Consider the following 11,153-nt stretch of genomic DNA (forward strand, 5'->3'; position numbering starts at 1 on the left):
ATACACAAGAACACATATATACATATAATAAAATCCACACATCTGTCTGTTTTCATGCAACTTTTTCTGATCAGCATATGATGCAAGGCTTAACGTGGCTGTTCATGATGTTTTATGGCAGTTTTCCGAATAACTGGGAAAATAATGTGCACTCAGAAATGTAATATTCGGAGGCATGTTCCTGTCTGCTGAGCTCTTCTGTTGAGCAGACCGGCTTATCTGTTGTTTAATTTGACATAAATAGTTTTCCCCATCCAAACAGAGTCCATGTTAAATATTTATGTGGCTGTGTTTTTTATTTTATGGAAGATTCCCGTGACGCAAAATCGAAACCGTCTTTATGGTGCATGAAATATATGAATGGGTGAAGGAGCGAGCTCACAAAAAAATGCTGTATATTGAAAATTGCGTCATAAAAAGCAGAGGAGCGGCACGTGAAAATAGGTGGATGAAACCTGTTCGTGTAAAAGTTGTTCGAAGTCTTAAAAAAAAAAAAAGAAGAGACATCTCACCACCAACTTATTTCATATTCAGCCCATTGAAGAAAGCCAAATAAGAATAATTGTATTTGAGGCTAGAATGTCGTAATTTAGACGGTTAAAATCATCGATGTCATCTTTATTTAATCTCACCCATAGCCAGAAATCATATCCTCTCTTTTTCCAAAGCCAAACACACACAAATCTTCGCTTCCCTCCACTTCTACTCTCACTCTCTCCCCTTCTTTTTTTTCTCCTCCCAATTTCCCTCCTCTCAACTCTAACATTTTAAAGAATCCTTCCACTGTCATTATTAGTATTGAACTCATTTCTAAATTCAGAAATTGTCTGTGGAAGATCATTCATTGCAGCAGATAGTAAAATCAATAGCTTTTGTGTCAGGCGGCAGGGTCTGTCTCCGTCTCTCCGGGTGGGTTATGGCTGAGAGTGTGTGTGTGTGTGAGTGTGTGTTTGAGCAGCCGAGTACAGTACAGCGTGCAGACAAAAGGCGAGTGAAAACTAGGGGAGTGGGGCCACCTCTTGACGACATGGATGCACACATGCACACACTTGTTTCACTGCTGCTGGTCCAAACTCGCACTCATATACTGTGGATTTATATAATCTACATTCCTGTGCGTACAGACATGTAGACATATGTAACAGATCTACGATTTTACTATAAATTAATGGGCAAACAAGCATTTATTTATACGATCAACAGTTTCCGTTATTACTCACATAAACACGCTTTTACAAGCTTGAAATGTGCTCAAATTTACAAACACATTTGCTTGATTATTTTATTAGAATATCACACACCAAACAGATACACACACACACACACGAACGCGCACACACTTTTTTTTTTTCCAGACGAATCCCAGTGACGGGAAGAGGACAGCTTATCCCAATGAGAGTCAAATCAATCAAGTCCTTTTAATCACCACTCTGCTTTTATAGTGTGGCAGTAATGATGGAAGCCTATGTAGGGGCAATCCCCTAAGACCCCCCTCCCATCTACAACCCCCCCCATCCAGCGTGGCTCACATCGGAGCCAACACACACTCAGCTCTGATGATTTTCATTTCTCAATTACATTATCTTATTAACCAATCAATTGCCATTCTTATCAATAATTAATGTCTCCCCAACTATTAGAACATAGATTAGATTAAACGGCAGTCTCTTGTCTCCCCTCTTTGCTTTGATACTTGTAACTGGGCCCTTCATGGCCAATGTGATTTCAAGAGAATATTGAATGTATAAGTGTTTTTTTTTTAAAATATGCATAAATACTGTTTTTATGGTTACCACTGGTGTTTTTCAGATGTCCTCTAATATCATCACAGTGCACTGACTGGTAAATAAGAAAAAAAAAATGTAAAATGTCTCACAATGAGCCTTGAAATTAGTTTTTTTCTGCTGTTCAGTAATTATTTGACCTGTTTTAAATGCATTCTGACCAGCTGGTTGCACCAAGTGTTGACCAATTTCTAATTTGATTTTTAAAATGTGTTTTTTTTGTAACTACTTATTTGCAGCACCAGATGAAGCCAGACTGGTTACGAAGGATTTCTTTAGCAGTGCAGTGCCCAGCTCTGGCATGCGCTGCTGCTCCTGCTGACTGCCAGATGAGTGCTCGAAGGGGTGTAAAGGAACGAGCTTATGGATCGATGTCTCACTTCACTCAGCCCAGCTGTAACTGTTGTATCTAGCATAGCGAGGCTTTGTCTGGGCCCCTGAAAAAAAAAGAAAAACTGTTTACCGTCTGTCGCCTCAGGCCTGAGCAGAGCCTTGAACTTGTTGCGCCTCCCAGAAGCTCCCAGTAGCTTTTTTGACTCTGCTACGGCTTCGACTGAACAGAAGTGCTGCATAGGAATACCCAAATGTGTGCGCATTCAACAGAAACACACAGAGACCTGCAGGTGAGCCCACTAAAGTGTGGTGTCATTTTCCCTTTCCTTGCTCTTGCTTAGGCATGTTTAAACATACAAACTCTCGGGGGTTCTTGACCTCAAGCTGGGCTGTGCCACCATTAATTACAAGCTAGTTTACATGTTACACATTTGCCCACTATGGATCATACATTTGCAATACAGAGGCAGTTGTTTGGCATCTTCTTGTTTTTCATTATTTGCAGGTGTCAGAAACTCTTCCGGGAACACAGACGTTTGCATTGAGATAAAATGAGAAATAAAAGAAATGGAAATGTGGGGGGAAGCCGGCCAGTAAGAGGAAAGCAAGCTTGTTTTCTCTCTCTTGGTTTCCCCTTTCCTTTTTTAGCTGAGCTTGAAACATCTGTCAGCACTCAGGAGGGGAGAGCTGAGGGCCCTGGTATGTAGCAGGCCTGGCCCAGGAATCACTGGAGCTGCTCAGTTTGGCACGGCCCGCTTGTTTATTTGCCCTGACCCTGCGATTGCTCCGAGGTTACAGGACCTGCTCTAGTGAAAGGATCCATTGTGCTGTTGGAAAAAAAATCTGTTACAAATATTTACTGTGGGGGAATGCAAAGCTGTGGCCTGCAGCCAGCCAGACTCGAGCTGTAAAATTCACTACAGTGCACTTTTGAATTAGCCACCTCCTCCCCCATTCCTTTTAACTAGGGTTAAAATTATACCCCTACATTTTTATTAATGAGATCACACTGTCACACATTATTAGTCATTTAATAGCCTTAACATCAGGATCCAATGATTTCCTCTAGTCCACATTTATCCTCCAACTTAACATTTTAACGTAGCATTGAGCATATGCACAAGGGTGTTGTGGTCATACAGTATATTTAATGATTTGTGATTGATATGTGCATAAATTCAATGATAATCCTTCTTAATTTGTGTATTTTTTAGAGCGAGCACACACAATTTCCTCCCCTGCATGGGCTCTAGTTTGTTGACATTATATTTAAGTAACAAGCCAGTGTTTTTCATGCAGAAAAATCTTGACCACATCCTTTCTCTACGCTTCTAATTCCACAGCCCCCTCCTCTCCTGTAAGGTCACGAGTAACAAATGCCTTTTCAAAAAGGCTGAATAAATTCCCTTTTCCCCCCCTCATATGTTTTTTTTTTCTTCTTTTTTTCTTCCAAATGCCATACAGGCTTTAGCTGGAATAAATTCACTGGATTCCGTCACGTTCGCCTTTTTACCCTTGCTGCCGGACCAGGCGGACACCCTCACTGGCACATTGACATGCAACAAAGCTAATGGTGGCTGGGACAGGAGGGCCTAATCTTCACTAACTGACAAGATTTAAATTGAGGAGACATCTTCCGCTGATTAGCTCCCACACCCACAATTATCCAACTGGGGTGTCAAGCAAGGTTTAACATCTCCACTGATTCTGCTCTCCTGAGACATCCGGGAGGCAATGCAATCGCTTTTAATAACTGCCTCCCTTGCTCCCTCCCTCTATCCCGCTCTTTCTTGCCGCTTCTCCTCTTGACGCCCAATGCTCCTCGTGCAGACCCCCCCCTCACCACCACCACCTCCACCTGCTTGCCCATTTCGCTTTCTGTCTTCTGTTTCTTTTTCTCCTTCTCTCTTTCTCTCCCTCATCCCCCCCTCCACTCCCTTTGCAGCCCCCACTCAGTTCCCAGTCATTCAAGCTCCCTTCAAAATTAACCTTTCCTGCGAAAATATAATTTCTCACAAAATGAACCCCACTGAGCTTTTTTTCCTTTTTTCCCTGGAATGATTTATTCAAATTGCCCAACTCAGAACAGCAGAGCAATCTGAACATTGAGTGGACCCCTGAATTTGGATCTGCTTCTATTTTTTTTTTCATCTAAGGGTAGAGGGACTAAGGCGGAAAAAAAAAGTTTATGTACCTTGCCATCTCCTGGCAAATAAGAGGACGAGCTTTCTTCCACCTTCTATCCCCAGCGCTCTGGCAGCAGTATCCCCCTCGAGTGTACACCTCATTAAAATTCATCTGATCTGAATATTTTTGCAAATATGGTCTGATTGCTCACCGTGACATGAAACATCCCTGTGTGTTATTTTAATCACACGCACCCCAACGGGCAACATATATGATGGCTGTGACATTGAACTCCTCCAATGCTTGACCCCATTTTATGAGCGCACGTCATTTTAGGAGGGATGGGGAGGGTGGGGGGGTCCTCTTGAAGTTACCTGGAATGATGGACACGCTTAATAATCCCCCCCTCTTTTTTCTTCATATGTTCACACAGCATCAGCTCGGTTTAAAGCCCCTCTCAATCATGCCGCAGTCCCCCTCCCTGCTTCCCTTTTCTCTCTAATGAACTGTTTTCTTCCGGTGATGGAACGGGGACACAAAGCAATGTGATTAATAATTTACTGTTTAGTTTTACTAATTGATCTGTTGTGGGAGCCAGGATAAAAGTGAGGATGCATCCTCGGTGCACAATGCCTTTCATATGGCATTTATCCACAAGTCACAAGCAGCTCCCTAAAGATGAATAATGAACTAAACAAGATGAAATAATTATCACTTGGGAGCAGGAGAGAGAACTCTTACAAACACCACTGAGTGTACCTTTGGTTTGTTCCTCATATCATACTAAAGAGTGTTGCAGGAGATATAGAGGCAAGTTATCAGAAACAAAGACCACGAAATTGCATAAACAGTGCATGTATGTAACTTTTCTACCTCTCCAACTATTTCTTGTCAAGTGATGCTCTCACAGTTGTTCATAAAGAGCGCAGTCATTCACAAAGAATATTAGTAGAAATTTCACAGTGGACAACGGTGTTTTCTTCCCTTCACTATTAAAAACGTAGATTTTTCTTTTAAAAGAAACCCCCAGAAACCTGCCACTTTATTTCAAATCTGTCTGGATTTGGTTTCTCTTCAAAGTAAAGGGGTCCTCGGATGACATGAGGCTATCCAGTCCAGCTAGAACTAATGGCTGTAATTTTTTTTCGTGTTATATTAAGAAAATAGGCCTTTCTAAATCATTCCGAACATTTCGTGTCATCACAGTGAATATTTGAAATGAACTGTTCATTTTAATCGAAGTAAATCTGAACTCGTGTACGTCAAATTGTCTTCCCGGCTCCGCTCAGTGATAACAACTCAGCGCAGTCAGTGAAGTGCTTCCTGCTGGATCACATTCAGGCTCCCATCCCTCCTGAAGCTCTTTACACTGTTGTCATGGAGGAAGTACATCAGCCTGAGGCGTCCTGCCGGCTCAACAGGGCTATGTGCATACTGTGTACTTATGACGTCACACGTTTCAATCTCATTTTTTGACTCTCTGTGCTATCTAATAATGAAAGAAATGCAGTATTGACATGTTTATTGTGGAAAAGTGGTATAAGAGGGTACTATGGATTCATGGAATCTGCGATAGGTCTTCACATCTTGCTGCCCAAACCTTGGTCTTATCTGAGCAAAGGTTGAGGGTTATTACAGGGACAGCATCTAACCTGCTTGATCCATCAAGATCCTAAATAAAGACAGAATTGGGTGGAGGTGGGAGTGTATTGCTTCACAAAGATGTTCATCTGTTTGCAGGTTGGCGGATGAGACCTTTTTTTTTTTTTTTGAATTTACATTTCGTTGTTTTGGATAAAATCCTGTTAGCCCCATTGGACCTAATGTGGTTTCTCCGCCACCGTATCTGTAATGGTTACAGCTTGTAAATAAGGTTTAATACGGTGAGGCAGTGTGAAGCACCAATTTCTATGTGTATGTGTTCTCGTGCTTTCAGCAATATCTTATAAATATTCCCATGGCTGGGTGGGTAAAGAGCATCATTATGTGTTAGCTGCCACTAGCATAAGATTAAAGCGTCAGCTAAATGCCCATATCATTACCCTATTAGCATATGACATATATGTGTATAGGTGCCCGCTTAATTAATGTTGATTGATTGGAATCAATGACTGTAAAAAGGAAGGCTAAGAGGGGGCAGAGTTTGTGGGTGTTAAAGTGAAGATAGTCCTCTTATTTCCGATTTGATTTGGCTAAGCTGCTAAACAGGCAGACAATCTAGTTGCCTTTGATACTCCCCTAAAATATATCCCACTACCCTATCCCATCCTCCCACCCCTAAAAAAAATAGTAGCCTAATTTTGTCATGGATATTACACAGACACATGCATGAATCAGTGCTAGTTGTCATAATTATGTTAACACAGGGGATATTAAATGAGACAGGCCTATTTCCAAAGGTGAGACTGTAAAATCAACTCGCTGCTCAACAAACCTTGGTGTCAATCATGCAAGCGATTCATATTCAACAAAAGTCAAGCGCATCTGTCTGGATGCATTATTTATGTCAGAAATAAGCAGCTTAACCGAATCATGCTAGCAGCTATTAGCAGGAGACACACACCTAGCTCACTCCCTGTCTCTCTGCGGAGGCCAGGTTTGAAGTCTAAATAACACAAGTTTGATTGGGCCCATGGAAGCAAAAGCAATCCCACTGAAGTTGGCTGTTTTATAGAGCTGGAACAAAGATATGTCTGTGTTTGTAGTTGTTATTAGGCTGTGTTTCTCTCTCTTTTCCCTCTTTCTCCCGCTCTCTGCGGGCCAAATAACAGCGCAGGTTAGCATTCTAGAGTTACGGCTCTATCCTCCTGTCATGAGTGTAAGGCTCTGTTTTAGATCAGCCGTCCTCGCCTCGCCTGATGGACAGCTCTGAGGATAAATGTTACATGAATAAAAACAGCACTGTTGACTGTACAAAGGCTTTTGTTGATGAGCCGAGCCTGTGCTGAGGGGAAGGGAGAGGGGGTACAGGGTTGCAAGAGGGTTAAGCATTAGAGGGTATGGGAAGGTAAGTGATTGTCCTCCTCCTACTCACTGTTCATAGCTTGGACCTTTCAAACATGTCTCATTCATAATGAATAGATCCGGATCTCTGTTTTGCATCTCCTGCTGACAGTTTTAGTGTTTTACTTTTATATCCTCATTTTCTTTCACTGTTTTTTGTTCCAACAGCTGATATATGTGAGGGAAACTACAGTCGGGTCCAAAAATAAAACACATCTCCTAATAATTTTGCTATTTACTTGAACGTCTTTAGTTTACTTTTCTTCAAGTTTATTAACATTGAATTTGGAGGAAGTGTTTATGAACTACAACTCTTGAGTATGACCATCCATTTCTTTCAGGGGCTCAAATATAATTAGAATTGACATGTTTTTATCAGTCAGAGGGGAACTATCTGGAGTTGACTCCAACATTGGCATTTGCTGTTTGGAAGCTGTTTAGACTGGTCTAAGATCTTTGAACCCGTCCACTCGTTAGAATTGACAGATTTTTCTGATGCCTTTACATGAAACAGCAATTGAAATGAAACAGTTGATCCAATAAGCACAATGGGAAACCTAACAATTAGGCAATCAACATCATGCTCACCGCTCCCACGATTCCAGCACAACAGGTATGTTTGAATGTCTACAATTGTGGGTCAAATTTAACTTCATTCATACATGTAGATATTATTTGATTGGTTAAGGATAATTGAACCCCCTCTTCTTTTAAAAAAGGAATAAAGAGACAAGACTGTGCCAGATTGAACCTCGAAACGGGTTGCAACAAGTTGACAGTTTTGTCCGATGGAAGGCAAGAACTCATGCCTGCTACCTAAAGCTTGAAGTCAAAGAAGCCCTCAGTGTAAGTTAAAGAGATGATATTAGGAGTGTAACAGCCTTCAATTGCTTTACATAACTTGGTAACGGCGTCGTGGAAAAATACAATTTCTGTAATCCCCGAAGACTAAAGGCTGAAGACTTGTTGCTCTCTGTTAAAATCACCCATCACTGGAGGGGGACAACAGCCAGAGTTGTTGTAGTTTTCACATCAGCTGCAGCTAGTTTAAAAGGCTCACAGAAGTGAGGTTTCAGCATTTTAACAATGTGCTTGAATAAAGTATTTTGTGATAAACATCTCTGTATCATATAGCCTTCTGTTTTCACACTGTCTGAACCTGCTGTGAGAACAACTTGCTTTTTTGTCTTTTCAGTTGATCAAGAGATTTGCTTGATATCATCACAGATAAGAACAACTAAAGTTTGAGCGTTCTTGTTTGACCAATGCGTTGTGGCTTGTGACCTCTGCTGGGGTCATCGGCCTCTTCAGACTTTTCTCCGTTCAATTCAGTTCAATTCCATTTTTTTTTATATAGGGCCTGATTACAATAGATGCCTTCCCCTTGCATCTTGGAAGTAAGTGACATTGTGCCAGACATTTTTAGGAAAGTTAAACCATAAAATTCAGATTATCACGTGTGAAGTGTTCTTGATTAAGTCTTAAAATTTGTAACTTTATTAATGGTTTAGGTATCTTGCCCAAATATATATTAACTCTTGGAAAGGGTTATAATATTATAGTCTTAATTCCTTAATCTGTCCTGTAGTTGTACCCTCAAATAACTTGAACATCCTTTAATACGCAGCTTTGAAATACATAAAATATGTAATGACTATATAATAATGATGATAATAACTAAATAAGTAATGGTGGCTCTGGCTTTTTTCTGTATTTTCCTCTGTCATTCAGCAAAGGCAGTCATCCGCGGCTGAGGTTTAGTTCTCTGCTGCTCAAAGAAGAAACCATCCGCAGTTTTTTTTATTACACATAAAAATACCACTTTTGCTCCATTTCTCTGGTGCCATCGTTTCCAGGCTTTGACTTCCTGGTACACAGTGACGGTGAGTCGTTTCCCTTTTAAGTGGGATAGGAAAAATATCCTGGCTTTGCACACACATAAACACCACCAGAACACATAAACTGACATTCAACAAAGCTGCATCAGGTGGTCCCTACAAGTTACCCATCATTTGGACTAAATACTGCCCTCCATCACAGGCTTCCATTTTGCCCAAATATACACACCAACACACGCACACACCTTGTAACCCTGGCAGCCCGAGTGCAGTCTGCCTTTTACCCCTGCTTATTTAGATGCACTCGAGGACACAATGGGGGTGCATTAGCTGCGCTCGGCCTCACAGCAGCTGTAATTTCATTGTGGTTACCACATGCATCCTACTTGACTCTCAATTCACTCTCTGGGATGAGGACCAAATAATGGGTTTTACCTTGTCTGACGAGGGCCGTCCGCCCTTCCAACACATGCACGGACGCGCGCATATACAGGTACATGCATGCCAAAGTGTGTTCTTTAGACATACTAGTGACTAATGTTTATGTGTGTGTGCTGACTCCTAATATGTTCATATACATGACTGTATTTGTATGTGTGTCTTTCTGGATATTGCTACCAATTTTGTCAAAATCCAGGCTAAATGCACTGCTGCATCACCACTCTGGGTCGGAGGTTTGAAGGGATGAGCTAGTTGTAAGTGTACCACAAAGTAAAAGGTTTATGGGGGGGAAATGTGTTTGAACACACGAGAGGTGTGATTTCAGAAGGTTACATTTCCAGGTTTTCACTGAAAAATGTTGTTGCACAAGCTTTTAAATGCCAAGATGCATGATTCCTCTACAAAGATGCTATTTCTGGATCAGTGTTTTAAATATTTGACAGCAAGTGTTGGACTCTTAGGGTTTTTGTGCATGAACAGCTTACGAAGACACACGTGATCTGTTCTGGTAGCACTGCATTAATCTGTGCGGATAATGTAAGATCTGGATTTATGACCATTGGGGCTCTCGACTTAACCCTTTTTTCTAATAATTAAAATGTAAAAGGAAAACTTTTAATTTGTATTCACAAGTTAGAAACTACAGGTCATAAAAACGGCTTGCATGCATGCATGCGCACACATAAATATGAACATTACAAGACCAGAAAAAAAAAACGAATTAATCAGGGGAACAAAGCTCGTTTGAACACGCAGTTTGCACGTCAGCTTTTCCCAGCCACACACATTTATGGCGGAAGCATTAATTTATTCAGGTTAGCGGTGTCCGTTAATTATTATCACCACCCTTTCTCTCCCCCCTCAATAATAACCAGCACATCTGTAGCTGTCAAAAACAAGCTGAAACAATTTCATCTGTGAGCAGAGAAACAAACACTGCCGCCTTCCTGAGTCTCACGCTCTGTAGTGAAAAGGCCTTTAATCAGGCCCTGGTGTATTTTCTGTTTGTTTATTATGTGATAGTGAGAACATAGCCTCAGAAAGTGTTATGTTGTTGCATAGCCTCACAGAACATTTCCCAGGGAGGGGGAAACTGATAGGCAGTTTCATAATTAAACAAATTAATGAGTTTATTCGGTGAGCAACTAAACACTTAGTACAATGCCAGCTCCTATCTCCACAGAGACATGAAAAGTCTCACTTTGTTGTCATGGTTATTTATGCCATTAGTTTCAGCATGTGTCATTCGAAGTGAGTTTGCATCCCTTTGTGTTTTTTGTGTATTTTTGTAGTTCTTTGCATTAAACAGCCAAAGCATCGCACTGTTGTCATGCCGATTTGAAAGCTATGCAAATAGACGAGGAAAGACATGACAGAAACATTCTGACATCAAAAATACTGCAGTCGATCCACCGCCACTGACCATTTTTTGGCTAATGCAGTAGTTTTAACATCATTTTTGTTTATCACCAGAGGCCTCAGGAATAAAGCCTCCCTGACTTCTTATATCTAGCTGTGTCATAATGGCCCCTCTGACAGCAGGCTATTAATGAGCAGCCATTTTGTGCCTTTGACTGCAGTTGCACTGGGCTTCATTAATTTCAACATGTCTCAGAGGTGAGCAGAG

The 11,153-nt window shown here is 41.2% G+C and overlaps 1 protein-coding gene across 1 annotated transcript in view; it reads left to right on the plus strand.

Moving 5' to 3' along the window:
* Positions 1–3,606, plus strand: part of mdfic (MyoD family inhibitor domain containing) — a 118,544-nt gene extending 114,938 nt beyond the window's left edge. Inside the window, exon 6 of the mRNA XM_075471414.1 lies at positions 2,024–3,606. The gene's annotated coding sequence lies outside the window, so the exon portion shown is untranslated. The remainder of the gene's footprint in view (positions 1–2,023) is intronic.
* Positions 3,607–11,153: the final 7,547 nt, after the last annotated feature.

Source organism: Odontesthes bonariensis, chromosome 8 (genome assembly GCF_027942865.1).
Source record: "Odontesthes bonariensis isolate fOdoBon6 chromosome 8, fOdoBon6.hap1, whole genome shotgun sequence".
In the NCBI taxonomy this organism is placed as follows: Eukaryota; Metazoa; Chordata; class Actinopteri; order Atheriniformes; family Atherinopsidae; genus Odontesthes; species Odontesthes bonariensis.